Source organism: Pseudonaja textilis, chromosome 6, assembly GCF_049901715.1.
Source record: "Pseudonaja textilis isolate UNSWEBS1 chromosome 6, rPseTex1.2, whole genome shotgun sequence".
NCBI classification, from domain to species: domain Eukaryota; kingdom Metazoa; phylum Chordata; class Lepidosauria; order Squamata; family Elapidae; genus Pseudonaja; species Pseudonaja textilis.
Genome location: NC_141995.1, coordinates 26,831,871 through 26,852,126, shown reverse-complemented (window position 1 = coordinate 26,852,126; position 20,256 = coordinate 26,831,871). Strand labels below are relative to the sequence as shown.

General features: G+C 33.7%; 1 protein-coding gene across 2 annotated transcripts in view; it reads right to left on the bottom strand.

The window, feature by feature from the left end:
- Nucleotides 1-20,256, bottom strand: part of SLC7A11 (solute carrier family 7 member 11) — a 116,458-nt gene that overhangs the window by 89,892 nt on the left and 6,310 nt on the right. Inside the window, exon 1 of one of the 2 annotated variants that reach the window (XM_087936137.1) lies at nt 2,236-2,343. The exons of the other annotated variant lie outside the window; for it this stretch is intronic. The gene's annotated coding sequence lies outside the window, so the exon portion shown is untranslated. Of the gene's footprint in view, nt 1-2,235; nt 2,344-20,256 lie in introns of those variants that run through there. 2 annotated transcript variants of the gene reach the window in all.

The following is a 20,256-nucleotide window of genomic DNA, read 5'->3' as shown; positions in this document are numbered from 1 at the left end:
TTCATATTTTTTAAAAATTATATATTTTCCTTATATTTTAGCTTAAAAAGATTTTTACTAAAATATGCAGGAGAATATTAATATTTCAATGCAAATTTATGAGAATATTCATCATTATCCAAAACTGGACAAAAACCATCTGATAACTGATAGTGAAAACAGACAGGATTTCTTGCAAAATAATTTGTCCTGAAATATAGCATCAGATATCTAATTGGCACATATGTGGCTGTCCAATTTTAACATGCTTGGATCAATAGATTTAATATTGGCCTTAATTAAAAAAAAAAACCAACTATCTGAGAAACTATCTCATTAAAAGTTTATGTTTCCTAGATTAACAAGTGGGCAGAATAGTATGAATAAGAGACAGTAAATGAGTAGGCTTGGTCCAAAGCTCATAATTAATTGGCATGCCAATACAAGAATATAATTGTGATTCTTGTGATTTATAAGAATTTCTACAGCTTTTATATTATATTATGCAAAGAAGCTCAAATTAAAACAAATTAAAATTCAAAGCAGCTGAACTGTAGGTTTTAGGGAGAATATTTTTTTTTATTTTCAGGAGAGAATTAAAATAAAGGAAAGTTGTTTTATAATATTTTTCATGGCCATGTTGCTTAAACAGTAGCCAAGTTTTCCCAACATAGTAAGTTGTAAATTTTAGCCAGAGGAGTTGCTGAACAATTCATGGCAAACAAATAGGGCACTGCTGGTCTCCAAATCTTTAAATGTTGCTTTTGTTCCAAACAATTGGAAGGGAAAATAGCTGTTGTTGTTTTTAAATCATCTTGTCATTTTGAGAATCTCCTACTTTACTCTGACAATAAACTCATGAGACAAGTTTCATTGAGAAATAGTAACTGAGTACTTGGTCAACCAGTGAATTAGCATTATAGTCAAGTTGGTCTTTGAACTTGTTCTGCATTTTACAAATTTGTTTCTAACAGAAAATCTGTTTCTAATTTTCTTTTCACCATCAAATTCTTCTTTTGTTGTATTTATGAAAATATGCATAAATATTATTTGGAACTTGGTAGCACAATACCTCTCTGCCATTTTAGTGATACTTCTATTTAGAACAAGGGATATAAGTCTATTCAGATAATCACTATTTTTCTAATGGCATATTACATATGCTAGATGAATCAGCATGGAAAGAAAACTTTCAGGTAACAAATATTATTTTATTTAGATCTGCATTTCAAACACGGAATCCAAAATGAAATTTAAATGTATGACGTTTTATTCAATATGATTTCTTTCACATGATGTATGGTATACATGAAAAAATTTATTTATTTATTTATTTTAAGTTTTACATAAAGGAGTATAAAAAGAAAAGAGGAAGAGGAAGACAAGAAAACTACAAAAAAAATCAACAAGAAGCTTAATGAAAGTACAAAAGAAACCAATCAAATTTATTAAACCTTATTAATTTTTTAAAAATAAAAATATATATTTTCCTGTTTAGAATGGGCTCTGGGAATAAACATTTTTCATCCCTTTCTCTCCTGATTAAAGTGATTAAACTGATTAAACTTCTGTAGCATTGGACTATATCCAAACATTCAGGAGCTGCTTTAATTTTAGCTGCATAAAGGCAGAGGAAGTTTCTACTACTAATTTGTTAAAAAAAGATCCTAGAGTACAAATATTAAAGTAATCCAACAAGATCTGGCCGAACTTAAATGTAATTTAAAACAGATTCAAGAAAAAAATGGTTCATTTTGAGAATCAGCTAAATGGTCCTGGGTCATTTCAAACTAATAGTAATATTTTAAATAAACAAACTGCTTACTTAGAATAACAATTGTATAGGAAAATCTTCATATGATGGGCATTGAAAACCTTCCAGGTCAATCAAAACTGGCTCAATTTATGGAGGACTTTTTCAAGAAAAAACTCCTTCCTTTTAGAACAGGTTTTCCTGTCAAAATTGGACATGTGATTAAAATTCCTTTAATACAAAGGAAGACTGGACTAGTTCTAATATTATTGTGCAGTTCTTCATGTTATCACAAGAAGTAAGATTATATATATATATATACTGTACATATACTGTACATATCGTGCCAGGAAACTAAAGTAAAAGCTGTTTACAAAAGCATGAAGTCTTACCAGATCAATACAGCTTCAACATTTCATGTGTTTCCGGACTACTTCTGGTGTTAATCATCAAGACCAGTTTCACAAGTTCAATTGACTTTTGAATGAAGATCTTTATCTTACCTTTAAAATCTGTTGATGGACAAGCCTGATTACATTTGGAATCTGCTGCAGGAAAGTTTGAGCCGGCTTACAGCTCCTCTGCAAAAGCATTATTTTAAAAGCTTCTGTGCTTGCATTTTTTTTCTGAATTCTTTTTTATTTGTATTATGGTTAATTTAAAATAGAAAGACTGGGCATATTGCCATCTATTTTTAATACATAGCATCCCAAGCCATTGTTAACAGTATATCTGTACCCTTATTAAGACTGTTATCAAAAACTTCTTTTAACTTTTTTTCACAATTTTCCATCACTGCTTCTTTCTGCAACTACTCATCATTTAATCTTTATCTGAAAGATCTGGTTTTCCTTTTAACACTGAATTGATGTATGAAAATATATATAAATTCGGCAGTATCTCTATTTTGTGAACAGCAGTAGCCAAATTGTAAAATATTCAAAACATGAACATTTTTTTTCTTTTTAACTAACATAGTTCTAACAGTTATCAAAAGCTAGAAGCTGCTTCTTTATAATCTTTTTTTTATTTCTTTATTTTTAGCTATGCAATATTGTTCCTTTTTTGCTTGTTTCTTTTCTCATTCTTTTCTAACATTATTCATCTTGTTTTATCTAATGTCATCAAGAAAGCCATATTAATGCCTAGAGCTTATCAGGAACAGTATCAATTGTTCATTTCATTTCATAACTTCATTTCTGCCAGGTTAAAATTTCAGATAATGAATGCATTAAGTAAACTTATGTTTAAATATTCCATCTACTTCTTTCCTCCACTGTACTGCTGGTTTTCTATTTCTTACTGTAGCTTTATTCAGAGAATACTAAACTTTTTACTAAGGAAAACATGCATAATGTAAATTATAAAATGTGCTAGTTTGTGTTTCCCTTTCTCCTATATAAATGTAACATAATTTTGGAAATTCAATTTTATCACTAAATGTTTTTAAACCATAATTTTAATTCAATTAATTATCCCAGTCAAGATAACAACAATAATAATTAGTAATAATGATAACAATAATAATAAAGTAAGGACTTGATAGTAGATAAAAATGCCAAAGCCAGTCTGAACATCTGGCTGATTGTGCAATTGATGATGATGGTGGTGGTGGTGGTGGTGGTGGTGGTGGTGATGATGATGATGATAACTAGTCTATTTAAATAGGACAGGACATCATTTTAATGGTTATTAACATTACTATATGATACTCTTGTTAAACTAACTATATAACTCAGTTAAATGTGTCCCAAGGCCTAAACATCTAAACCATGGCTGTCAAACTCCAGCCTGAGGGCCAGATGCATCATGTGCTGACCATGCCCATGCCCGGTTTAGCGAAGGAGGAAAAAGACCCAATACGTCATGTGATGCCGTCGTGACAATGTGAGTTTGACACCTCTGACCTAAACAGAAAGTTCTATCATGTTTATGACCTTTTTGCAATAAAGACTGGAATACAAACAAGTAAATGAAACTTAAAAAGATACTAACGAGAAATGGAGAGACAATGATGAAATGTGGCTGAAGTACTTCATTAAAATCTCTCACTTCAATCACACAGTTATTACTACTTCTTCCAATAAGTTGCTGAGATAAATTATCAAACTCACTACATTCACATTATTATTTTCCTTAACCTTCTTCTCATTAGGTCATTGATCTCCTCATTTGCCCATTCTTTTTCATATCCTGAAGTCAGCCCATGGGGTTTCAGAAAGCAGAAAGATTGACAAATACTGCAGATAAGGACTACTGGAAGCATACCTGTAAAGATTTTATTATCTTTCTACTTCTAAACCACTCAAGGTTATTTAGATAGTGAAATGGGAAGTGTATCAATTTGATCAATCAATAAAAATATTGTAGTAAAGTGTAACAGAATATTGAAATGCTGACAAAGTTTCCATATACTCCCACTTGTACTAAATGGATTAAAGTCAGGGTCATCTTCATTTTCATTCTCACCCCCTCTTCCTTCCTGGTCTAAACTGTCATTTACTTAACTGTTCTTGAATTTGTTTTTCAGGTAACTTTATCCTTCTCTACATTCAATTCATTTCTGAGGACAAAACAGAATTTTCCATTTTATACAATATCCTCCTCTTTTAATAACCCCATAATCCCTTGTGGAAAGGAGTCTGGCTACTGAATGGAGTTGAGTATTTACTGGCTGGATGCCCTTCATGTTGCCAATGCAAAAGTTTTTTGCAGCAGGTATATTTTCAGTGTGTCTAGAGAGAAAAATGTCTACCTCTACCTGTTGAGGTCATTCCCTGTTAGGAGAATGAGTGCACACAGGGAGACGTAGTGAGAGTAGTGAAGAATAACACACACACAGCACAAAGCCACACTGTACTCAGTGTTAATCCAATTATACAAAGAGCTTGTTCATTGTTCTGTTTATAGTCAGCAAGCTTCTTGGCATCATCCTCATTTTCTGGATCCCAAGCATTTACACCCGGTGGATCTTGAACTGCATTCCATAACCCTTCTCTACGCAGAAGTAAACTGCACTTCATAGACCAGGAAACATAGTTTGTTCCATCCAACCGGGTTATCAGTGATAGACTTTTTGAAGTGTCTTGTGCCATCTTTACCAGGACAGTAACCCACAATTAAACAGTAAACAGCTGTCTGTATATAGTACTGTGCATTCACACCAACTCTCAGTTATCTGAGCCTGGTATGGCCTGGGCCCAGTGTTGAGGTAATTCCCTGTTTGTAATTCCTCCTGATTGTGAGGTGAGAGTTACACCTCTAGGCCACCACACCACTCTATTTTATATAATATGGCTTCTGTTATTTTATTAACTATAGAAAAATTATCATTCCATTTATTACTACCTTTATACCCTGTTTCTCCAACAATATGGCCTCCCCCAATAGGAAGTCCCAGCATGTTTTTTAGGCATGAAATGAAATTAATCCCCTCCCCCCAAATTAAGGCCTATATTAAAACATGCAAAATGGGGGGGATGGGGGGTTGCCATTAGGAAGTACTTTTGTTGCACACCCGGATATGGTGCTGCCTGCGTTGACCCCAATATGAGGTGCCCCACCAACACCGAGGTCAACATCCAAGCCATCGCTGCCCGCCTGCCTGAAGATGCAAGGGAGGGGAATTAAGTCACCCCCAAAAAGATGGCCTAGCCATTTTTTCGGGGCTAAAGAAAAAATAAGACCCAGCCTTATTATATGAGAAACACAGTAGTACTATGTGATAGGATAAACTACTTCATTTTCTTTAAGGGGGTGAAGAAGTTATCTTTAACCTAACATATGAAAACCAAAACTATGGAAGTCCCAAAGGTGCTTCTTTCAAAAGGCAATTGGATAACCCTGACCTGGATGATTGAGACAAAACTATGGAAGAACAAATATAGGAATTCTAATGGAAAGTGTCGTCCAAATATCTGGAATGATATTTGAAATGAACCCAAATCAATATGCTTTTAAGGTTGTGGGTTCAAAATGAAATTCATTTCTTCTCTTTCTACTTATCATCTGATTTTCTTGGATTTAAGAAGGCTTCTATAAAGGAAAGCAGCCACTTATTTTGAAGTTTGATAGCAATCACAGGGTTTAGTGTAATCACCAACAAAACAGCAAAATTCAACTGCAAAGCCAGCAAAATGGGCTCCTCAAATAAATTGCTATATTCTGGAAGCATCAGGGTGTATTGATTAAGCTCCTTTCACTTCAGTGGGATGGAATTGGAAAAAAAAATTCTTAACTGAAGAATTCAAAGTTTTCCCAATATAGCACAAAGTTACTCCTTTATCAAGAAGTATATCTTTCTGACCATAAAAGCACACTTTTCTGATAACTACAGAAGAAAGCAGATATGAAATTTGGTCAATTTTTATTTTTCACAGTTGAAAGGTAGCAGGCCAGTCACTAACCTTTGCTCTCTTTCATAAAGCTACAGATTATCTGATACTTGCAAAAATTATTAGTGCTTAAAACATTCAATCTACAATAAGCTTGAGACTGTCACTAATTTGATGACCTTACAGTTGCAACAGTTGTAACCTAATTTTCAAACATTATCTGCTTCTTACACATGTTCTGCTCTTTGTAGCATTTTGCTTTGTGAAGTATTTAGAGATGGCAAAACAGGCATACTTTTTGATATTAATAATTTTGTCTAACTATGGATTTTGATATTATTTATCTCATTGCCTGCTTAATTGTTTCTTTCCTTGATCTATTTAGCTATATTTTTATTCACCTTGCAATATTAAGCAAGGTTTTTTGTCTACAACGTAAGGAATAGTAAAATTATTAATAATAAACCTAATTTTCCTAAAAAGATATTTTCACAACTAAATAGTAATGTAATATTTACTTAAACTAATAATATTTAGTCATGAGTCTCTCTAGCATAAAGGATCATGTAATTTTACTCTACTGTTTGCTTTCAACTCTACACAATATTGTTAGCCTAGCTATTCAAATTTAATTATAGGACAAAAGCTTAACAAATTCCCTTGACAAATTCCCATTCACTGAGTCATATGTTTCTAAAATTAATGAGTAATCCAGATGGAATTCCAATTTCCAAAGAAATTAAGCCTTTGCGAGAAAATGCATTTGTCAGCTTATGACAGAAATGCAAGATCAGCAAATCAATAATACTGAACTTTTCAAACAAGTCAGTGACAAATAAATAACAACATTGACAGACACATTTATATGTCAGGACAATTCAAAACAGGCTACATGCTAGCATTCAATTTTTTAAATATTTACAGTTAATGAACAGAAAAATAAACCAATGACTTAGTATTATGTGATTTTGGAAATGTCAGTTCCTTAAAATGAGATATAATGTAATCTAATATAGGCACAATTAATTACACAAAGATAAATAGCAATTCCAATAAGGACCAAAGCCTTCAAAATATTACAGCATTAATCATTAAGTGGTGAATGTAAGAATAGGACTGACCAATTACACCCAGAAAATATTTGGATAGTATCTAGGCAATAGGTATTGCATAAGTTATCTTTTCCTAATGTACTACTTCTATTATGACTTTGGCTTTCCAGATAACATGGCTGGGAATTCTGAACATTCAGTCCAACTTGTGTGTAAAACATTAATTTGTGATAATCTCCAACATTTACTACAGATGTCTTTGGCTGTTTAAGTCTGTACTGATAAATAAAGTAGGTTTTTCCTGTGGAAATGTAATGGTTAAATTACATATAACTAATTGAAAATAATAAAGTAGAAAGTCAAGCAGCTATGACATTTCTACATGTTGTTAGAGCCTATCAAGCCAATTCATGACAGTAATGTCTGTTATATAGCAAAAAATCAAACAGTATTAGATTTTGGAATTTAAGTAAGAAATTCTGGTGTAATAGTAATGAAGTAGTCATTGAAATATCTATGGTAATTTTATGGGCTTATTAAAACATGTTCATGTAAAAGAATTCAAGAAGAATTATATGCCATTCTCAGTTTCTTCTGTCTGTTTTCTAGGAACTAAGAATTGGATAAAGAAAGGGAAATAGAAATAAATTCAAATACATGTCTGACTGTTATTTTAGGATTAAGGAAGTTATGGTATGTTGCCCAGAATTACTTTCAGTTAAATGAAATTTGATAGATAGGTAGATGAATTAAAAATAATAGAATAAAAATAAAGAGAAGGACAAAAACAAGAAATTGTTACTCGGTGGAAATAAAATATTGTATTGTTACCTTCTTTTTCCTTTCAATTTACTTAAATGCAAAAGACCATAAGGTCCTTGTCACCAAGGAATAGTGTGGAAATTTGCAAAAAGCCCCTGAATCTTTACCCTGAATGGATAAAATATATTATCAATAAATACCAACAGAAAATATTAATCAATCAATACATACAAAAAATATTGAAAATGTTATGTATTTGCACCCTTGTAATTTTATTTTGACAAAGAACCAACATTTAATTGAAACAAGCCTAACTTCATAGCTACATTATTTATATACTGTAAGTTCCATTCAAGCTTAGCAATGCATCATAAGAAGTCAACATTCATAATTTGGGGAAATATGTGAATGTTAGATGGACACAACCTTTTTGAATATGGATACATATCTATACATTTAGATTTACTCTTTTCTTACTTAAAAAAATTAAATTTAATATTGTAGAGAAGTACTCTGATATAAATCCTACTGATTTAAGTGAAATATACAGTCTTTTGACAGAATGATTTCTATATATTTATTTTTAACATGTTTTGTACTTTAGTGTTGAAAATACATGAAAACATTTTTCCTGATCCCATGTTTCTTGTGACTTAGAAACATCTGTTACGATGGCTACATCAACTTTTTCAACATTGTTGCTTTATTTAAGAAAAGTAAGATTTTTCTGCTTCCTAAGCAATTATATCTATTCTCATCATCCCTCTTCTAGAGCTACTTAAATCCAAGCTTCAATATTCCAGATACAGAAAATATTTTTGCTGCTGTCCACATAGGTATTCCTGTAAGATACCTATTTCCCCTATTAATTTTTCTTAATTCAGGAGCCTTTATTTATAGAAACCATTTAGTCCCTTTTATGAATGTTAATGTTACTGGGTTCCTTCCTTTAATATATATATATTATGTGTAAGTTACCTATGCACGTAATAATGTTGTGCTGCATGTTTTAAATTTTATGATTAGGTCTTGGCTAGTAAATAAACAAATAAATAAAAACACAAATCTTTACATTTAAAATGGCAGTATTAATATTAATTGATACACAATATATGCCTCTGAATAAAAGAATTGAATTAAAAAGAATTGAATGATTTTTTTAAGGCATATGAGTATCAGGATTAGGAAACTATTGGTTGACTAACAACATCAGAATCACATCAAAGCAAACTGTAAAAAAAAAGTAAACAGATTTAAAAATGGACAGTTAATGACACTTAAAAAACTACTTGTGTACTTGTGTCTCAATACTTTTCTCATACTCACATTCAAGGCTAGTGAGTGAAAAAAATTCAAAAGTTTGCCTTGGAGATCTGATAATAGAAATGTATTTAAGACATATTGACATAATAATAAAGACAATCTATCATCAATTCTCTATTTCTTGTCTTGTTTGGCCTTCTGACCTGTTTGTTCACAATTTTTAAAGGCATCTCCCCATATTCCTTCTGGGCTCCAAAACTGTTTAACAAGAAAGAAGTAAGGAGTTCCTTTGCTTAGCAAGATGCACACAAGCATACTTCTTCACAGCCAGATGGAGAGTCAAAAGGCCATTGTAAATTATCGATTATTTTTTAGCAAAATCTTTCTAGCACAATTCAAATGCCAGGATAGATTCTGCCAGGTCTAATTAATTGATGTTGCAACTTCTTTCTTTATAAGATATTATAAGTAATTGCTTATAATTACTATTTTAAAAGCAAAAAAAGACCAGTTGGCCAGGTCTTAGAAAAATGTATTTTTCTAGTTAAAAACTAATATTTAAAACCTCTCTTAAAGAGCATTATCTTCAAAGTGAGAAATAATCAGAATTTTGATTTGAATCTTGCATCTTCTACCATATCTGAACAGTATCTACACTTTCAAGCCAAAATAATTGTTGCATACAGTATATTGCATACATAAAGTACTGGAATGTATTTAAAGTTAACATATATGCAACCAAATGTTTTAGTATTTTTAATTATAATACATTTTTTGGATTGTAAGGTGCCCAACGTCATTGAATGAGATGAGCAGCTATAGAAATGGAATAAAGATAGAAAGATTAGATAGATAGATAGATAGATAGATAGATAGATAGATAGATAGATAGATAGATAGATAGACAGACAGACAGACAGACAGACAGATAGATAGATGAAAAACTGTTGCAGTAGAGCTGCACAAAAAGAAATGATGGCACAAATTGCCAGAAGTTGCCAAAAGAAGTCCATAATTGAACAAAGTTAGAAATAGAGAAAATTGGATGGTCAGAGATACAAAAGGAAGTGGAGGTGGAAATGTAAGATAGTCATAAGAAGCTTATTTTTTAAGCTTCCTGAGCCAATAAGGAAATCAGAATTGGAGTCTGGGACACTGCAGTAAAGCAAGAAATATGAGTTGAAGTTAGATAAGATATAAAAAAAAAGTATGGAGCTTTGACTACACATTCACACAGAAACAGGACCACATGTATGCAGACACATGGGAGGAAGAGAAGGAACAGACCAAAACAAGTTTAGCCTTCAGAACAATTGTAATGAAAAACAGGAACAGGGAAAAGCTTTGACCATAAATGAAGCCTTGGGAAATAAAAGAGGCAAAGTAGAAGATAAAGGGAAAAGACATCCATTCCTTCATTCATTTAACAAGGGGAAAGCTTGGCTTTTCGCCTTGCATCACTTTGCTGAGCTGAGATTTCACTCTCTGTAGCTAACAAAGGCAGAGGCCCTGCTGGGGAAATGAAAGGTTTAGAAGGTTGACTGATGTGCTGGGCCAACATGTGGAGAAAAAGATGTTGGCCAATTTTAACAGGTAGAAAATCCTCCAGTAGATCATTGAGGAACATTAGGCTTAGAGAACTGAGAAGAAAGAAACCTAATGGAGAATTAATCCAGAAGAAAGAATCATACAGCCAGAAAACTGCCTACATGAGTTTTTAGCAGAGGCAGTTGTGACAATGAAATTTATTGTCAAAGAAAGGAGGCAAATCAATTTGTTTAAATATGTGTTTTGTTTTGTTTTGTTTTGTTTTGCTTTGTTTTGTTTTGTTTTGTTTTACAGAATAACAGATTTGAAAGAGACCTTTGGAGGTCTTCTACTTCCCACCCTTTGCTCAGGCAGGAAATCCTGAAACACTTCAGACAAAGGTTGTCCAATCTCTTCTTAAAAACTTGCAGTGTTGGATCACCCACAACTTCTGGAGGCAAGTTGTTCCACTGATTAATTGTTCTAACTCTCAGGAAATATCCTTAGTTTTAGGTTGGTTCTCTCCTTGATTAGTTTCCATCCATTCTCCTTGCCCTGCCTTCTAGTGCTTTGGAGAATAGGTTTATCCCCTCTTCTTTGTGGCAGCCACTTAGATATTGAAACACTGCTATCATGTCACCCCTTGTCCTTCTTTTCATTACACTAAACATATTCAATTCCTGCAACTCTTCTTCATATGTTTTAGCCTCCAGTCCTGCATTCTTTCTATGATCTCAACATCTTTTTTATATTGTGGTGACTAAGACTAGATGCAATATTCCAAGTAAGGTCTTGCTAAGGAGTTATGAAGTAATACTAACCCTTGATTCTATCCCTCTGTTAAAGCAGCCTAGGATTGTGTTGGCTTTTGGGCAGCTTTTTTTGTTTTGTTTTGTCTTTGTCTCAGTTTTTGCTCCTGGTGACTGCCTGGATTTCAGAAGTGGTTTGCTTTGGATTTCTTCCTATTGTTCAACATCAAATTCTTGTATCTCCAAAATCATATTAACATATATATTTATTTTGAATCAAATTAAGGCTATAGCCAAACAAAATCAGATCATTAGAATTAAAGAACTTCACATTCTTATACTCTCAATCTAAAAAATCTGATATGCATCCCTTTTTATGAGAAGTCCATAAAATACAAAATCATATTTTCTATAAAAGCATTATGTAAAATTTTCTTTAGTATAGGACTAGTATACAGTAGTATGGTATAATATTAGTGTATAGTATAGTATATTATTAGTATTAGTAGTATACAGTACCATGTTTCTCAGAAAATAAGGCTGGGCCTTTTTTTTTTTTTTTTGACCCTCCAAAAAATGGCTAGGTCATCTTTTCAAGGGGTGACTTAATTTTTCCCCCACGCACACCCTCAGCTAGATCACCCCATGCGCAGACTTACCTCACACCAGGCCACCTCTATCAGCCATTAGGAGCACCCCGTGGACAGCCTCAGCTAGATTGCTCCATGAGCAGCCTCACCTTGCCAATGGGGTGCTTCTATCAGCCATTAGGAGTGGTCCACTGGCGAGGTGAGGCTGCGTGTGTGGTGCTCTAGCCGAGGCTGTGCATGGGTCAATCTAGCTGAGGCTGCCACAGGGTACTCCTAACAGCCAATAGAAATAGCCCTCTGGAGAGGCGTGGCTGCCCGTGGGCACTCCTAACAGTGGATAGAAGTGGCCTGCTGGCAAGGTGAGGCTGCCCACAGGGTGCTTAGCCGAGGCTGCGCATGGGGCGATCTAGCTGCACACGGGGCTCTCCTAATGGCCAATAGAAGTGGCCCAGTAGCTAGATATGGCTGCCCACGGGGCTTTCTAGCCAGGGTTGCCTGTGGGGCAATTTCGCTGAGACTGCCCATGGGGCACTCCTAACAGCCGATAGAAGCGGCCTGGTGGCAAGGTGTGGCTGCGCATGGGATGAGTTCTGCACGTTTTCCCCTCCTCTACCTTCCACCCTCCTATGTCTCTTCACCTCATGTTGTTCAAGCAATGTGAGAAATGGCAGGGAACACATGCAGTCCCAAATTTGGGGGGCAGGGCTTAATTTAACTGCATGCATACAAATAAGTGCTGGGCCTTCTTATTGGGGGGGGCATATTGTTGGAGAAACACGGTAGTATAGTATAATATTAGTATTAGTATATAGTATAGTATAGTATAGTATAGTATAGTATAGTATAGTATAGTATAGTATAGTATAGTATAGTATAGTATACAGTAATATAGTATAGCTGGGCCATAAAATTTGCCCAAATTTCAGAGGTATTATAGGTTTACTTTCCAAATGGGTCTAAAAAGGAGATAATCAAGCAATCATCTACATAGTTTAATAAGTAAACACTAATTGAAAGATAAACCTTTTTAACCACTTTCCCATTATGTCTTCCCACCTTTATTTTAATGCTATTTAAATTCAAGCACCTGCAATCTGAGGATCATATCAATAGATTAGCTCTATTTTCAGTAGCTTCAGCCTTTGCCCAGCACTAGTAACACTTTACACAGAAAATCATATCTGTTCTTTAAAAGGACATATGGTAAGTCCCTAATTTTGGCCTGGCACCACAGCACCATCTAAAGGATCTGATAATTTGATTCAATATTGCTTTGCCACAAAGGGAGAATCCAGATTTTGTTTTCCAGGAGACCTTTTCCCTAATAATTATATAAAAGAGAGAATCAGTGAAAATCAGACTATGCATATAGTTATGGCACTGAGGATTATTAGGAAGGCAAGTTTAATGCCTAAATAATTTCCTATTTCCAATTTGAAATAAAAGTATGCTGGAAAGGTCAAATAGGACAGGGACTGATCTTGCTCATCAGTGAAACAGAGAAATGCACCCAGCCAAAAAGAATGAATGGAAGATTTTTCAAAGTTTTTTCAATTAATACCAAATGTAAGTATATGATCTTCAAAATACTTCTACCAATTTAAAGCCCTTAGTATTAGGAAATGGATGCTATGTTAAACTTCTCCCTAGCATTTCTTAGTATTAAATTAACGCTTCCCAGGGGGAATGAACACCACTGTATAAGGTTAATTTCAATTTTCATGCCTTTATATAAACCACTGCATGTCAGCCATTTAAAGAGCCCTGGGAATCTGATGGAAAGAGATGAAGTCCTATTGTAGATTTAAAAGAAGAGGCCAATTTGAAGCAAAGACAATACTAAGCAGTAATTTTTCCCAGGGGAGATATAACATAAGCAGCATTGTTCACACACTTTAATAATGATTTTTAAAAGGGCTCTCTTATTCAAATTCCACTAGCATAATTTGCTTGTTTCCAAAAACTAGTGTGGTTTATAAGAAAATCCCCATGGATCTATGAACCCATAAAAAAGGAGAAAAAATATGGGCAATAAAAGTCTATATAAGCAAAATTAAGTGGGAACAAGCAGCAGTTATAAACTACACAAGTAATTTGTCATGATCCTTCCTTGGTATATACTATACATTGTGATTGGGGGCACAAATATATCACATGTATAAATTGAATTTTTGCACCAGGACAGCCAGGGTCTTTCTTCTAATTCTCACTAGATGCAGCCCAAATTGGAATTCTGGCAGATCCCATTATAGCAATGAGAAGTGGCCTCTCTAAGAAGACAAGTCCGTGGCTAAGTAATAACTCTTATAACTCTCATTACCATATGATGGAAAACCAAGGTTCATGGATATGCGTGACACAGGATGAATGTGTGTTTGTGCAAATTTTTAAAAAAAGTTTTAAAAGGGGTGCTGAAGAATATTTAATTCCAGTGTTTAATTTACTAGGTGTGGCATACACTGACAGTGAAAAGGAGCAGATTTACTCAATGAAGAGCTGTCTTATCAGGGAGATGGGTGGCATACAAATTTAATTAGTAAAAATAAGCTTTCAGTTGACAATCAAATATTTAGATAATTCAGAATGATAAAACAGAATGATAAAAGAATGACTTAAAATATTGGTGCATAGGTAAGAAAGATCTATAATTTAGGACTAATTTTCTATTTGAGAAGAAAATCCCTACCTGAGTAGAAGCAAAATGGAAATGCAGAGATTAAAAATACAACTGTCTGGAATCTGGACAGTATTATCAAGAACTGATAATAAAACACTCAGGAGAACCTCACACAATTAAATTACACACACAATATTCAGATATGGAAGGAGTGGGACTCTGACCAGAGGTGCCAGGTGGAGATCAGTGGCAGACAGCATGAAAATGGGGCAACTGCTTTTATTGCTTCTATCAAAAGCGGCTCCTTCCATTCCCACTTATTTGAACCATCCTGGAATTGGTGAATAATATGCTGCGGCTTTTCCTTTCCTGAGACATTTTTTAAGAACCTTTAATAGGAGAGCTACCAAATTGTCTCATACTTCAGTTTCCCAAAAATAAAAATTGTAGTTTTTTGGTTATGGGTAGATATTTTTTAGTAGATCTCTTTTAGTTGAATTCTTGTGCTATACTGGTTTTGGTTGTGGCTTTTAAAAATATATATACTAATGACCCATTATCTCAGGGTAAGTACTATTGGAAATCTGAATTCACCTCTCCTTTTTCTAAGAATCTTTTAACTCCAAATGTACACAATCATATGAATTGTTCCATTTTTCATTATCTATGTATAATTTAAGAATTGCAAGTGTATCAGTGCAAAGAGAATACCACTGTTCTCTACATCAGTTCCATCAGGATACATCATGTCACAATACAAACAAGAAAAGGTACATAATTATTCCATATTCCACCTGCAATTCTATTGGCATTTATTGAAAAATGAACCAGTGACCGTTATCTCTCAGAGAAATTCAGAGAAATCCAGTGTGACCCTGCAATCAATCACTTTTTTTTCCCTTGAACAGACAGTTCCTAAAGCAAATGCTGGCACGCCATCTTTTTGACTAAGAAACACTTTGCTTTCTTCAGGCATCCTTTTCCTACTGACATCTGATCTCAGATCCCTATTGAAGTCTATTTCATAGCACTAAAACATTCCATTGTGCTTGAATATGGAATGCAGATGTAACACAGACAACTGATGCCCTCAGCAATTTCATCAAAGCTAAATAATTATACCTAGCTATCTAAATTCAATGCATGTTTTGCAAAGCCATGAACTAAGTCCTAGTATACAAAAATGTATTCAAAATCTATAACTACTGTACACTTTTCAGCTAATTATATCAACAGTTTTCAGCTAATTATATCACTAGACACTTTTAGACACTTTTCAGCTAATTATATCAATAGTTTAAAAGTATCTAATTTCATGTTTGTTTTATGGTCACAAAATTAACAAAATAACCTAAAAACAAAAAGTTCCAACATATCAAAACAGTAAACAGCAAAGAAAAAATGTTTTTAACCTTTCCAAACAAACCTTTCGGTTTAAGAAATCATATCAATTTTAGTAAAAAATAATAGAAGTCCAGATAAAACCTAACCTCTAATAAAACCATAATAAATTATAAAAAAAGTAAAGTAAAACACATCTTTTTCCATTTTAATTTATTTTAAAAATTCTTTATAGCTTTGAATTTTTCCTTGAAGGACAATTGCTTGAATTAAAGCAAATATCTTAGCTAAGAACAATTATATGCAAGTTATATGTTATTCTGGCACAATTTCTGAATTCAGATTGTATTGAAGCTTGAAAAAGTAGTGAGGACTAAAGTTTATTATTTAATCTGGCAAATTCCCTGGTGTTAATATCAGAGTAATTTGATTTCTTTGTGTTATAACATTTTCAACTATAGTTCTGATTTATCAGTAATTGAAATTCTTCAGTAATGTGTTTTAGGGGTGAGATTCAACAAACAACATACATACATCTATTATGTCAAATTATTAAAATAAAGAACAAGACCAGCTATCTGTACAATATATTTAAGTCAGGGGTGGGATTCTACCAGTTCGCACCTATTCGCTAGAACCGGTTGTTAACATTCGAAGCAGTTCGGAGAACCAGTTGTTAGAATAAATTACTGGCCTAATCCTGTAAGGAAACATTCTGGTGTTGCTTATAGAAACTGCCTCTCTGTTAACCCTTATTACATTCTTGGCAGGACTAGACTTCCTGTCTCAGGAACTTCTCTGGAGTATTTTTCCCCTCCTTTGCTGGTACTTTGTTTGTGTGGAGTGACCATGCAAAGTTACAATGGCACTGAAAAAAATGACATGATCATTTTTCACACTTACGACTATTGCAACATCCCCACAGTCATGAGAGGCCAGGCGAGGAGATGCGTGCCTCAATGTGAGTGATATTGAGTTGGCTATGCCCAGCCAATAACATGACCACCAAGCCACATCCACCTGGACACATGACCACCAAGTCACATCCACCAACTAAGCCACGCCCACAGAATCGGTTGTTAAAAATTTGAATCCCACCCCTGTCAGCAACCATATCTTTGATGGGGCATGCTGGAGTTTAACTATGGCAAAAATGTTTGTAAGAAAATGGAAAACATTGTGTCAAAACTGGAACTGATGACAAATATTTTAGGCTGCCACAATTATTTTCTTTGGATAAAATAAAGAAAACATAATTAAAAAAAACACTGGCAATTTTCATATCACAGCTCTTAGTTCCTGATAGTATTCATCTTGTTCATTTGGGACTGGACCCTTCGGATTTAACCTCAGCAAGATCCATGGCAGAACTATTTTGATACTTTTATTATCAAGTATTAATTATTAAGTAAATTTAAATATCAGTAAGACTCTAATCTTAATGTTGAAGGGTTTTATTATTTGTTATCAATGTTAATTAATTTTGCTTTCAACTTTGCTGTATGAGACTTCTTAGAAATCTAAGTAAATCAAGGAGGAGATCATGTTAAGGTTTTCAAACTAATTTTAGAAAGCAAGCAATGTCTGGGAAGGCTTTTCACATAACCTTACTACTCCAGGCAACATGAAAATGCACGTAACCATGTGACTGGAGAATGAATGACCAAACACAGAGTCAGGGCATAATTTTAACCAACAAACCTTAAAAGAATGTGCTATAAATGCCTGTTGGTGCTTTGCTTCCAGAAATGTAAGGATTTGGATTACAATATAATTGTCCCCACATGCTTTATTGACCTACTTTACAGCTTTCCTTAAACAAGCCTTGGGAGATTGGTGATCTCTTTTGTATGTTTTAACATTAATTCAGCTTGGCAAGCCCAGAATAACAAAGAAAGTATGAAAGTCACACCATGGACATATTTTTAAAACTACATATTTGTTTTAGGGTAGGAAAACTGAAAGCTTCACTACAGTAATAAAAACAAACTTGAAAGGAAAGATGTTTTTTATTTGTCTACTCTGTAAAGTTTGGAAAATGTTGGTTTTATATATAAGTGTTTCTAAAAACCTGGTAAACAAACTGCTTTGGCAATAGAAATTGGTGTGTTCACTTTTACATTTTTAATATTGTCATCTAGAAATCCATGTTTATATTTACAAACCAACTGGAACCTTGAAATATGAGTAGCAAATAAATAAATATCTACTTGCCAAATCCCATATGCAAGCATCCTATTAGCCATAATTGTAATTAACCCATAATTTAGAAAGGGCTAAATAATGCACATCCTAGAAATGTAGATTTACCAAAGAGCTTAATCAGAATTTTCCAGAATTAGCAGAGAACTGACTATTGGGCCGAAGCAAATGTTATGTATTGGGTATAGAAAAATTCATGACAACATAATAAGCCATTTCTATTTTCTATGTAACATGCAAAAATAATCTAGAACAACCAGTTATTTTTAATTGTTCCCCATTATATGAAACTTATAGTTCCAGTATAAAAATATTCCTTCAAGCTAGACAGTTATAACATTCTCTTGTTCAAATTGAACTCATGCCAGCTGATCTATTTTAATTGCTGTTTTTCATGTACTCCAACACTTTTTTCTTTTTTGTGACTTAAAGGGCATTTTTCAAAAAAATTTACGACTGGTTCTGTGGGCATGGCTTGGTGACCATGGCATGGCTTGGTGGGTGTGGCTTGGTGGGCATGGCAGGGGAAGGATACTGCAAAATCTCCATTCCCATCCCACTCCTGGAGGAAGGTTACCACCGGTTCCCCAAATTCTTCAGAATTTCCTCTACCAGTTTTACAGAACTGGTCAGAACCTGTGGAATACCACCTCTGAAATTTTTATTAGGAATATCAATATCTGCTTCCTTGGTTTCTTGCAAGCCCCTGCTTCTATCTTTAGTGACAATACCTAGGCACCTTGATTTCAGTTGGTCTCTTTTTCAATTACCTTCAGTTTCTGCAGAAAATATAAATCTCATGCAGTGATGTTTGCATTCATATTATGTGACCCAAATATTTAAAGTTTAGCTTCATTATTACTGTTTTCAGTGAACAGTCTGGTTTTACTTCATCTAATATTGAATTGTTTATTATTTTGTGATCCAAGATATTATCAACAATTTTCTTCATTCTATAATATAAAATGTATATGATCGTAGAGATCCATTTTGGAGTAATGATTAAGATGCTGCTCTAGAAACCAGGAGTTGCTTGATTTTAGTCTTTTGATTTTTGATTTTGATTTTGGACATGTTACTCTCTCTCTCAATCCAAATCACCTCACAGGATCACAGTTGTGAACAAAATAGAAGGAAAAAAGAGCATTACAAATGTTCTCTGTCATGAATTACTTATAAAGCAGTAAAGGCAATAAAAAATAAATAAAAATATACAATAGCAATAGCATTTAGAGTTATATACCACTCCATGGCACTTTACATTACTTTCTGAGCAGTTTACAGTGTCAGCATATTGCCTCCAACAATCTGGGTCCTCATTTTACCAATCTCAAATGAAAGACTGAGTCAACCTTGAGCCAATCAGAATCGAACTCCTGGCTGTGGGCAGAGTTTGTCTGCAATACTGCATTTTAAACACTTTGCCACCACAGCTCCTACAAAATTAAAGCATCACAATACAAATACATGCAGGGACAACCACCGCCTTAAAATAAAATTCCACTCTTACACTCTTCCTTACCTTTCTTAGTGAAAAATGATAATAAACTATATATTTTCATAAAAGGGAAAAAGAGGTACTCCAGGAAAAGAAAATAGCTATTAAAAATAGTATTTCTGACAGTATTGAATAATATGCTATGTGCTCTTTCAATATGCTATAAAGAGATCATAGCCACTGTGTTTCTTCAGCATTGTTAGTAAAGAAAGATACAGAAGTGATTAAAATGCGTAGTAAGCAATGACTCCTTTCAAGGGTGTTCTTTTTTTCTACAAAATATTCAGTGAGCTGTTGGTGTTAATCTGCAGTCCATCTCACCAGAGAAATACTTAATTGTACTTCAAATGTGGAGGAGAAAAACTCACTTGGAAGTCACTTTCATAGTAAGCAACAGAAGATTAATAGAGGGCAACAACAGTCACTTATTTCTGCCTTCTAGAAATGATGCTTGCTTCTCCTAGCAACATGGCAGTTGAGCAGTGCGGATAAGCACTAAATGTAGATCTATATTTAGATTTCTTTCTCCATGAAAAATTTGGATGGAGAATGAGCAATTTGACAGGTCTTAAAGGTTCATTAGTTATTC